Raw genomic sequence first — 10,105 nt, forward strand, 5'->3', positions numbered from 1 at the left:
CTAAAAATACAAAAACACGTTCAAATATAATATACAGAGGATTGTCAGAAACAGTCTGAAAAGCTTGCAGGGTGTCCCAGGATAGGTTGTGCTGAGAAATAATTATTAATGAAAAAATTCAGTGTGTTGCACTGCTTCCTAGTTAATTAGTATTGAAGTTAGCCAATCAGGCTGTTGCATGTGCAAATTCAAGTGGCCCACCAGAGATGGTGTCACAAAATATGTTCTTCATTTGGTTTCCCCAAACCAAACTAGAGAGCTTTACAAAAATTGGAAATGGGATGGTAGTAAGGATCGAACCCAAACCAAAGGCTGAGCAGTCACATTCACTATCAGCTGCACTCTGGGAACAACTGACACTAATTGTAACTGGTGGACTGCTTGAATTTTCATGCATGATGCCTTGATTGGCTAACCTCAGTGCTATTTAACTTTGAAGTGGCACAACATATTGAATTTTTTTCTTAACAATTATTTTTCAGCACAACCTGCACTAAAACACCATTACAAGCTTTTCAGACTGTTTCTAATCACCTTGTACAAGCCTTCATCATCTATGAACTTGAATACTAGTGTCCTGTGGTTTTATGCTGGCCTCAGAAAAACTACAGTCTTGGCACATACTTTGTGGTTCATAACTTGCTTTTCTTTTTTGTTTTATCATCTGTATGATGCATTGTTTTTGTGGAATTTGATAGAATTAAAGTACGATGTCCATGTGAAATGCCACCTCTTCAATTTCCTCATATTTGATGTTCCAGTAATGTAGTATATTTCTGTTGTCTAAAGTTATCATATAAAGAAAACAACAATAAGTTACTAATAATGCTTTTGCTGATGTAGTTCCAATGCTACAGTTAGTTTTAGAAGCACATCTCTCTGCATATGTCCAAGGTGTCCTTTTGCATGATCACTGTGCAACTGTTTGGCCCGCATGTTTGCTGCAAATACAGCAATGGCGCTACTATATAATCTTTTCACTGGAATTGATAGTTCATGTCAATTTCAGTCTGAGCTACCTCATACACAGTTTTGCAAGCTTTCTTAGTTACTTTACTTGAATAATAAAACAATAATTTTCTTGTTAAAGTAAAGACCAAAATATTAACACACATGGCACCAGCAAATAGAAATTCCTCCTACTTTAGTGGTAGGATTTATTGTTTGGGACTAGCTCTCCAGCAGTAGTAAGTAGGTTATATTGTGCACAGCTTCTGTTGAATTGAATTGAATTTTATTTGATCCTGTAAGATTACATTGTGTACAGTAAATGTACGTGTAGTATAGGACATGTCAAAGTATTAACATTCTTTATCACTTATTTTTCTACACCTTTAGCTTACATTTTTACATCACTGATAATGAGTAACAATATATACAAATTTAATGGCATAAGTATTCTGCAACACTGTAAAACTCTTTTTCAATGAGATAGCCTTTAAATTTTTTTGGACAGTCATTATGAAGTACACTATCTTGCAGGTCTTTGGGCAGACTTCTTAGTAGTCTGATACCAGAGTACTGGGGTCCTTTTTCTAGCATTGCCAGTCGGTGGGGTATGCTCCGTACGTCATTCTTCCTTCTTGTATTGTGGGTGTGTACACTAGCATTTGTAATCCAGTCCTCACTACCTTTTGTGATGTACATTATTGTTTTGTATATATACAACGATGAAAAAGTTAAGATACCTAAATTCTTGGAACAGTTTCTGCATGTTTCAGAGGTCTTTCTTCTTAAAATGGTCCTAATTGCTTTTTTTTGTAATGTGAACACTCGCTTTGTCTCTTGTTTGTTTGAGTTTCCCCACACAGTCACTCCATACTGTAAGTATGGTTCGAAAAGTCCATGATACACTGTACACAGAAGGTTCTTGTCTGAATACTGTGATAGCAGCATCATTAAGAATATGACAGAGCTCAGTTTCTTACAGACATTATTAATATGTTTTTTTTCCATTTCAGTTCATTATCCACAAGAATACCTAAGAATCTGCATTAATCAGCAAAATAACATTTGTTGTTTTTGCCTCCAGCTTTTCTCTTGTGTTTCCTGTGTCCACATCCAGTATGTGTCTTCATATGTGGCAATTGTGTCTACATTACAATTCCTGTCCAGCAGTGTCAACAGGGGGATACAGTTCAGTCCCAAGAGGGAAGAGTTTGGTAATGCACCAGCTCACCTATAACTGCCCAGCTTTCTGCTCGGTATCTTGTCCTGTATAGTAACTGTTTTAAATATATTTAGGGATTTCGAGAGCTCTTAAGCAGGTAAACATCAGAAGCCACAAGAGATTGTTGAATGGGCTTATAACGTTTTCCATTATAGAACTACATACAAGGGTTGGAACTTTAATGCTGGCAACTATTTATTTACAGCTCGTACAAAATAGATACGTGTTTCAAAGTTTTACTGGCCTTCAAAGTCGTCAACAGCGTTGTGCATAACCCATTGCCAATGATGTGGAAGTTGTAGGATACTCTTAGCAGTGCCAGTTGTGTTGACCGTTCGAGTGGCACGGTCTATTGCCCAACGAATTTGTAGCAGTTCTGAAGCAAATGCTGTGAAGTGTTTTCAGTTTAGAAATTGAGTTGAACTTATGAGGGCAGTAGGTGGTATAGCACTTAGCAGCCCCATCAGTCAAAGAAATCAGTAACAGCTTGAACTGTATGTGCTTGAGCATTGTCCTGCAAAATGATGGTCAGGTCCTGCATCAAGTGTCATCACTTCTGTCTCTGTGCTGTTCGTTTTTGGAACACAACCTTTGACCAGCTTACAGACAGAAGTATTGACACTTTCTGCAGGACCTGACCATCATTTTGCAGGACAGTGCTCAAGAATGTACAGTGCAAGTATGGCGAGAGTACTTAGTTGATATGACTATTTTCACATCTTTTGATTCATAACACGTTAAAAGTGCAAAATTATTTGCTATTGGCAGACTAGTGTTGTTATCATTACGATTAGCATGATGGAACTTTTTGGGCCTAATGAAGTTATCATTTTGTTCGGTTATGACAATTTCACTACACTTTGAATAGTCTTCTGTTACTTTATGAGACTACAGCATAACTAATATACCATATTTTAATAAGGCAGTCACACTTTCCTCTCGGTATTCCTGTTGCAAACATAGAATATCATGAAAATTGCAGTGCACATTTCCACAGTCACGGATTATGTTTCTCTCTTCTAAGGTATTTAAACATTTGCAATAGATCCATTTTTGGGACCACAAACATAACTTGACATCACATTTCATCTTATTACAATGTTTCACACACACACAAGGTTTAAATTAAAAGTCATAGTTTTCTGCAAATCTGGTAATTAGTACGCTTACACACACGGTCATGCAGTAAGGAAAAAAGGATGGGTGCAACACAGGTTGGGCGGTAAGTATTAGAACAAAACACGATAAATTTTTTAGCAGAAAAGTAATGACTGTTATTTTTAAGGATATAGGGAAACAACCACTAACAAACATCCAGTTTATAAGAGAATTTAATGAATGTGCTATTATATCCTCAGTTTTTTTCTCTCGAAAATAGAGAGTCCATAAATGTCTTCTGATTTTGAGTAACTTAGTTTTGCTATTGCACTTTTATTATTGGTTACTTTTACCTCTTATCTTTTAGTGCCAGGAAGTAAATCTTCAATATTTTGTAGGAAAAGAGTTTTCATGTTTTGAGTCATGGATGTTGTCATATTTACGATTGTGTTCAGCTGCAGCAGTGTTATTCATACTGCCAGCATGAACAAAGAACGTGTTGAAATCATCTGGTGTGATACCAGCATCACAGGAATTATTTTTGCTAATATCTTTACTTCTGTCCACATAAGTCCTGACAACAATTCAGGCTACTTTACATTTATTTTGCAACTTATTAATATAAACGTCATTAACATTGCACTTGCTTAATCTGACTGATTTCTGCCTTATATTTGTTCTTTAACTATATGTGGCTTGCTCTTTTTGCTCCGCTATCCCTTGATTTGTCATAGGAAATTTTAACAAAGTTAATAGCTTTCGTAGATAGTGTGTGAACCGGCAATGCACAGATGTGAGACCATGTATCCTGGCAGTTCCCGTATTTTTTCTCACTACTTTAGGGCAATTAGTTTTAAATGTATCTGACAGTGCACTGACAGTTAATGTAAATGCATTTTCAATGTGAGTAGGCCTGCTTCCAAGCAGAATGCCATTCCAGTTTGTTGTCTTTAGCCAGGTTCTGGACTTAATTTCACTGGAATCAGATATAGACTTTTTAGTATTTAATTTAACTGAACACCTTTATGCACTGATATAATGTGTATTGAACAACCCTACTTGATAACTGATTTGTATCAACATTAGTAATTACATTGTCAAGGCAAGCAGTTTGTCTTGTCAAGTGATCGTTAATACAGAACAGGTCATGTGATCATAGCATACTGAGTAGGTTAATGTGTATGTGTCCTTGGTCTTGTATTAGTACTCAAGCCACCAAAAATTAAAATCGTATATTTAGGCCATTTCTCAAAGTGTACAATCAGTTTCTGTAACCTGCACAGATATACCAATATCACTATCTGTTGTGCAGTTATACACACGTACAATTGTAAGATTTTACATTGACAGAACAACACTACTGTTTCCAGTAAATTTTCTGTACAGTAATCATACACAGCAAGGGCACTGCAAGTCTATGCCACTACTAACATACATTGAGCACTCCCCCCCCCCCCCCCCTTTTTCACAGTTTTGTATCCATCTACAGTAAACTATTATTAAGTCAAACACTGGTTGTACATAATTATAACTGCAATTGATATTCGCTTGCCCAGTGTTCATTAATCTGTATTACTGTAAAAAGACAAATCTGGAAATGTACTTGACTGATTTACTTGAAATGTTTGCACAATACTCTAATAAATGCTTAGATGGATATAGGCTACATTTTTTTAATTGTATATAGTAATGGGAAACATTGTTGGCAGAAATCTCAAAAAGGTCTTGACCAATTTATTTCAAATTTTTACATGATACCCTTATAAACATTCAGAGAGACACAGGCCATATATTCTTTTAAAGACCAACTACCAGTTTTCTGTTAAAACTGACTGTGCCAACGAAAATGTTTGCCATGCTCTGCTGTGAACATGTATAGTTTTGTTTTCTTTCTCACAATCAGTTTCAATTATGATAGCTGGGCACTTAAACTGCTAGACAAATTATTTCTTCCATATATGTTCTACCTCATTATATATATTTTAAATGCAAACTGTAAACACAAAACTATACTGTTTGTTTTATCCCTTGCAATCTGTTTTCACAGGAAACAGGAACATTGTATTTATGGTTTATGATTAGAATACTACTATGGAAACTAAAATTGTAATAACAAGCAAGGCTCAAGCTCAGAGAGAGAAGGGGGAGAGAAGAGGTGGCCATTGGCAGGGAGGGAAGAAATGGATATAGAGAGGGCAGAGGAGGAGATGGACAGAGAGAGGGGGAAGGAGATGGTAGGCGACAGGAGGAAACAGAGATGTAAGGGAGAAGGAGATTAGGATGCATGTCCAATTCCCATACATATTTAGCAATTGTGAAGCAAAACAAACATGCAGTAGCTTGTTTGCTTTCACACGTTGACTGGATACTTCCTCTTTTTTTCCGTATACAGCTTGATTATTTTCACACACTGACTGACAACTTACTTTTAGTGTCTTAGCTCGACTCTTTTTTACACACTGACTGGTCACTTGTTTTCAACAAATTCACATGCTCAGGATATGTCAACTTGCCGTTTATATGGATGGGTGGGAATGTTTAGTTTCTTTTCTACAGTCCACCTGTTACAATCTTTTGCACCAGAATATAAAACTCCCTTTTAAACCAGGAGAAGTAAATTATTTCTACCTGTAGTACTGTGGTTGTGAATTGCCGAGTTCATTAAAGTTTCTGTTGTCCACAAATACCGTTAGGGAATATATGTATTGGCATTTAAGTATAAGAAGCCTGAAGAGGCTTCAGCTAGATCTTCAGTTATCAGCTTTAATCTTGATGACATTGAGTGCAAATAAATGTTTATTTATGGATGAACATAAACAAACATCTTTCCTCCACCGACCATTTGAATTTAGTGGACAAATGATGTAGAGAGTGTGTTGGATCCCACTCTTATATGACATTTGGGGTAAAAACAAACAGGAGAATGTTTACAGAACTTGGCAATGTTAACACAGCAGTAGGCCTATTGCTTTGAAATTTCTACGATTGTGGTGAGATGGCCCCATCTCCATAACCAAGGTTGCTAACAAAGTTCTGTGTGGTGGCTCTCAACTTGGATGCAAGTCATCCTGGTGGTGGAAAATTTTCAATGCCAGTATTTGGGTGACAAAGGGATGAGAGGTGATGGCGTAAAGTTCGTGATCACATTTTGCGCTAATGTCCTGGATTACATTTGTACCTTCTTTCACTGTCTCATGATGTGAAGGCATGTGACACTTTCTGTTCTTCAGATTTAGAGTTAAGCTCAGCAGCCGCAACGTACTTTTTGAGAACAGTAGGCCCATGGACCAGCACTGGGTTTCATCCTACCGCAAACCAACTCCATTACAACCTCACCGAGTGCAGTGACACTTGATTCCTACATCTGCTCTTCTGTGCTCATTTCCTGAGTGTGTTACAACTTTCATTTTGATGATGAACACAAGATTATCATCTGACATCTATACATCGCTTTGTTTCTGCAGCAGTTCAGTGCGCCAGTCTTACCTGCAAGAAGTTTTACACAAACTTATTTACCTGCAGTTGCAATGAAATTTATTGCACTAAAGTACTTCCAAGAAAGATATTTTCTTCAATATTACAACCAGTTGTACAGCTAAACTTTTTAAATAGTATATCCTCAAGTATTAGGCCTACACTTCAGCTAACATAATATACAAATTGTCAAATTTTTAACTGGAATATCTGTAAATCCCACTCTCTTCCTTGCACCTAATCAACCTCAACACATCTAGATATACATCTAATCAGTCTTAATGCATCTACTACATCTACAACCACATATAACGAAATCATTACTAATTACTACAAGGCATAAGATTTTGTGGGATTGTATGTGTTTCACAAGACAAATAGAATTTTCATTACCAGAACAAGTAACGCAAAACATTATCTATAATCCCTCTCAGATCACACTGGCAACTCGAGTTCAGATACTGACAATCACTTTGAATACTTATGCTTCAAGTTATCGCTGTTTTAAACAGAGTATGCCTACTCAGGCATTCCCTACAATCTATGTCTGCAGGATGTTCTCTCCCAGGTAATGTAGATACTTAGACACGGAGGGAACTGCATCTGGAAAATCACAAGGATTATTATAGCTTTCCAGTAGAAGTGGGCAAAGCATATAGACCTACGTGTTATCAAATATTTTTCACAACTGTAGGCCTATTTCAGGTAACTTGCATTATTTAATCACTGACTTCCTCTAAAATGTTCCTACATAAAAGGAGAGTAAATGCTTCAACACAATAGCAGATACAACATCAAGATTGAGAGAGAAGTATCACAGATAGTAAATGGGGATAACAGCAATTAATAAAGACAAACATTGACTTCTACATTTTTTGTTTTCGAAGTACACAGCAAAATTGATCTCTGAACTGTCAAACAGCTTTAAACTTGTTCTTCAATTTCTCCTTAACCACATTTATTCTTTCAGTACAGATAGTCTGTTTTCAATTTTTGAGATACATGTAAATCAAAATTGGTGCAAATTTACTTAATATATACTGTTCAGAAAAGTGGGCTTTACAAATTGTTATCCCTTCTGGAAATCAAGACAGTGAATAGAATTTGTATTCCAATTTTTCTGGTTGTCCACTAAAAATGCATACAAGTGACTGTGGACATCTGTTAAAAAGGATATCGGGCTGCCACTTCCATACAATAATTTTATGTTTAAGGTATCAGATGCCCAGAAACTTTAAATACGTGATCCTCTGTGATTGTTGATGAAAACAGTTGTTTTACAGTCATCACAGTTGATTTCAGGTATTCCTCCCATGTTTTGCAAAATGTAATCAGCTACATACGTTAATGCTTGTCTGTCATTGCTTACATCAGCCTCTTCACCATCACTGACACCACTGCTGCATTATCAGCAAGGACACTATATAAAACATTTTTATCAGTTATGAAAACATCTTTTGTGGAGTCAAGAAAGCTGTCATGTAATTGCCTTAAATTGCATAATGGCATACAACTAACATATTCACAATTATGTAATGAATTTATAGGTAAGGATAAGTAATTGTTTGTAACTGTTTTCAGTGTTGCTACGGACTGAAGGCAGGTTGGGTTGGTGTTTGAAACATTGTGTTGCCTCATACTACAGAAAACATTCTCCAGTGGGTCTTGATTAAAGGTCCTCATGCTTAAAAAATTGAAGCCATTAAAAAAAAAATCTGCACTAAATGAACATCAGTGATTATTGTAGTTTGCCACCCACTTATGAAACTGGACATTTTGTCTTGCCTCTCCCTGTTCCTAACTGCAACACTTTCTATTTATCCAATTCCTTTAATACACTGTACCACATTTCAGTATGTGGTGCCCCTGGAGAGAGGGCACGCTTACAAAATTTAATACTTTGTGGATAATAATGGGAGCTGTCTAGTGAATTGAACAGGCAATCTATCTTTTCAACAAATTGTGCAGTGTATATTAACATCTGCAGGTAAAATATTAAATGCTACATAGGTCTCAATAACAGCAGCAATTCTAAGCTGGGTTGCATGTGTCGTAACTTCCATTTTAGTAAAAGAATCCTTAAAGTCAAAATGACTCCTCTGCAATTTTGGCAAGTCTTAAACATTTTATCCTGATGCAGAAGAAAAGTCCTCTGAATAAATTCAAAACTGGCCTCCTTTTTAAACCCAAACTGAATTTTATTTCTAGTTGGGTATTTCTAGTATACTTTAATAGGTGTGGGACATCATAAATGACTGCAATAGGTAAAAAATGAAATGGACTGGATTCACTTGTTTACTGACTGCAGAGTCCCTTCAGTGCTCCCCGGTTGGCTCCGCTCTGATGACAAATTGTATGAACTGCCATCAGCTCTATTTGCAGTTGCTTATAACATAGATAATAAGAACTTTTAAAGTAGTACCTGAAACTGAGCTCTGAGTGAAGAGAGATGCGGCTACCTGCCTCCAAATTTTGCATATGCCTCTGACCAGACTACCAACACATCATGGTCTGCACATATATTTGCCCTTCGTATATCGTGAAACCCACTGATTTGCTGCTTATTCACATCATAATAAAAAATTGTCTCGAAAGACACTTCATCAAGGAACAAAGCAAAATATTTAACATTGTTGTGCACTGCCTTGGCTTCTGCTTTTATTACATTCATCACTGCAGGACTCAATCCTGGCTTGGAAGGTGCAACACACAACAGAGGTTTCATATGAGTCACAGAAGGAAGGCAAAAATGATGTAGCTTTGTTTTAAGTTCTGGTAGCCCTGTTAAAGCATTCCTATGAATCTTGGACTTTTTCGATTATCTGAGTCTTAAGTCTGCTTTTGAAACTCCACTAGCCAAAACTCCCTCTGCCTTCACAGCTTACAAGGACTACTCCACATCAGATGCAACTCTTTAGTTTGTCTTGGAAATCTGTAGAAATACTTATTGTTAACTTTCCCCATTTAACCTACGTAACATGCAGATGAAAAACCCCGGAATTTATAGTAGTATTCAACGTCAATTTCTTGAGTGGATTACTCTGAAAGACGCAAAATTCCTTACTACATTCACTAGAAACAACTGTTGATGACATATCAGTCGTATTTAAAGAAACAAAAGGAAACACACAAGTTGATTCGCGATTTCCATATAGCTATCACCGCTGTGGGGCTGTGTAGATGCTTTATTTGCGAAGGTTTCCACCATGCTCCTAAGTTGAAGATGGGTGGCATAATCAAATGTAAACGATCTCATTATGGTACCGAGTCTTAGAGGATGCCTCTGTTAATTATACGGTTTATTATTTAAAACAGATACCAGCCACACGCATAATTTAAAGAATGTTATTTAAAGCACATCAA

The 10,105-nt window shown here is 36.6% G+C and overlaps 1 long non-coding RNA gene across 1 annotated transcript; it reads right to left on the minus strand.

Annotated features, from left to right (window-relative positions):
- Window positions 1-5,295: 5,295 nt before the first annotated feature.
- LOC124722077 lies at window positions 5,296-9,301 on the minus strand. Its single transcript, XR_007006438.1, has 2 exons — window positions 9,165-9,301; window positions 5,296-7,345 (listed from the first exon to the last, which is right to left on the minus strand). It is a non-coding gene; the product is annotated as an uncharacterized LOC124722077 (long non-coding RNA).
- Between the last annotated feature and the right edge of the window lie 804 nt (window positions 9,302-10,105).

The sequence above is a fragment of the Schistocerca piceifrons genome, chromosome X, assembly GCF_021461385.2.
Source record: "Schistocerca piceifrons isolate TAMUIC-IGC-003096 chromosome X, iqSchPice1.1, whole genome shotgun sequence".
Classification (NCBI taxonomy): Eukaryota; Metazoa; Arthropoda; class Insecta; order Orthoptera; family Acrididae; genus Schistocerca; species Schistocerca piceifrons.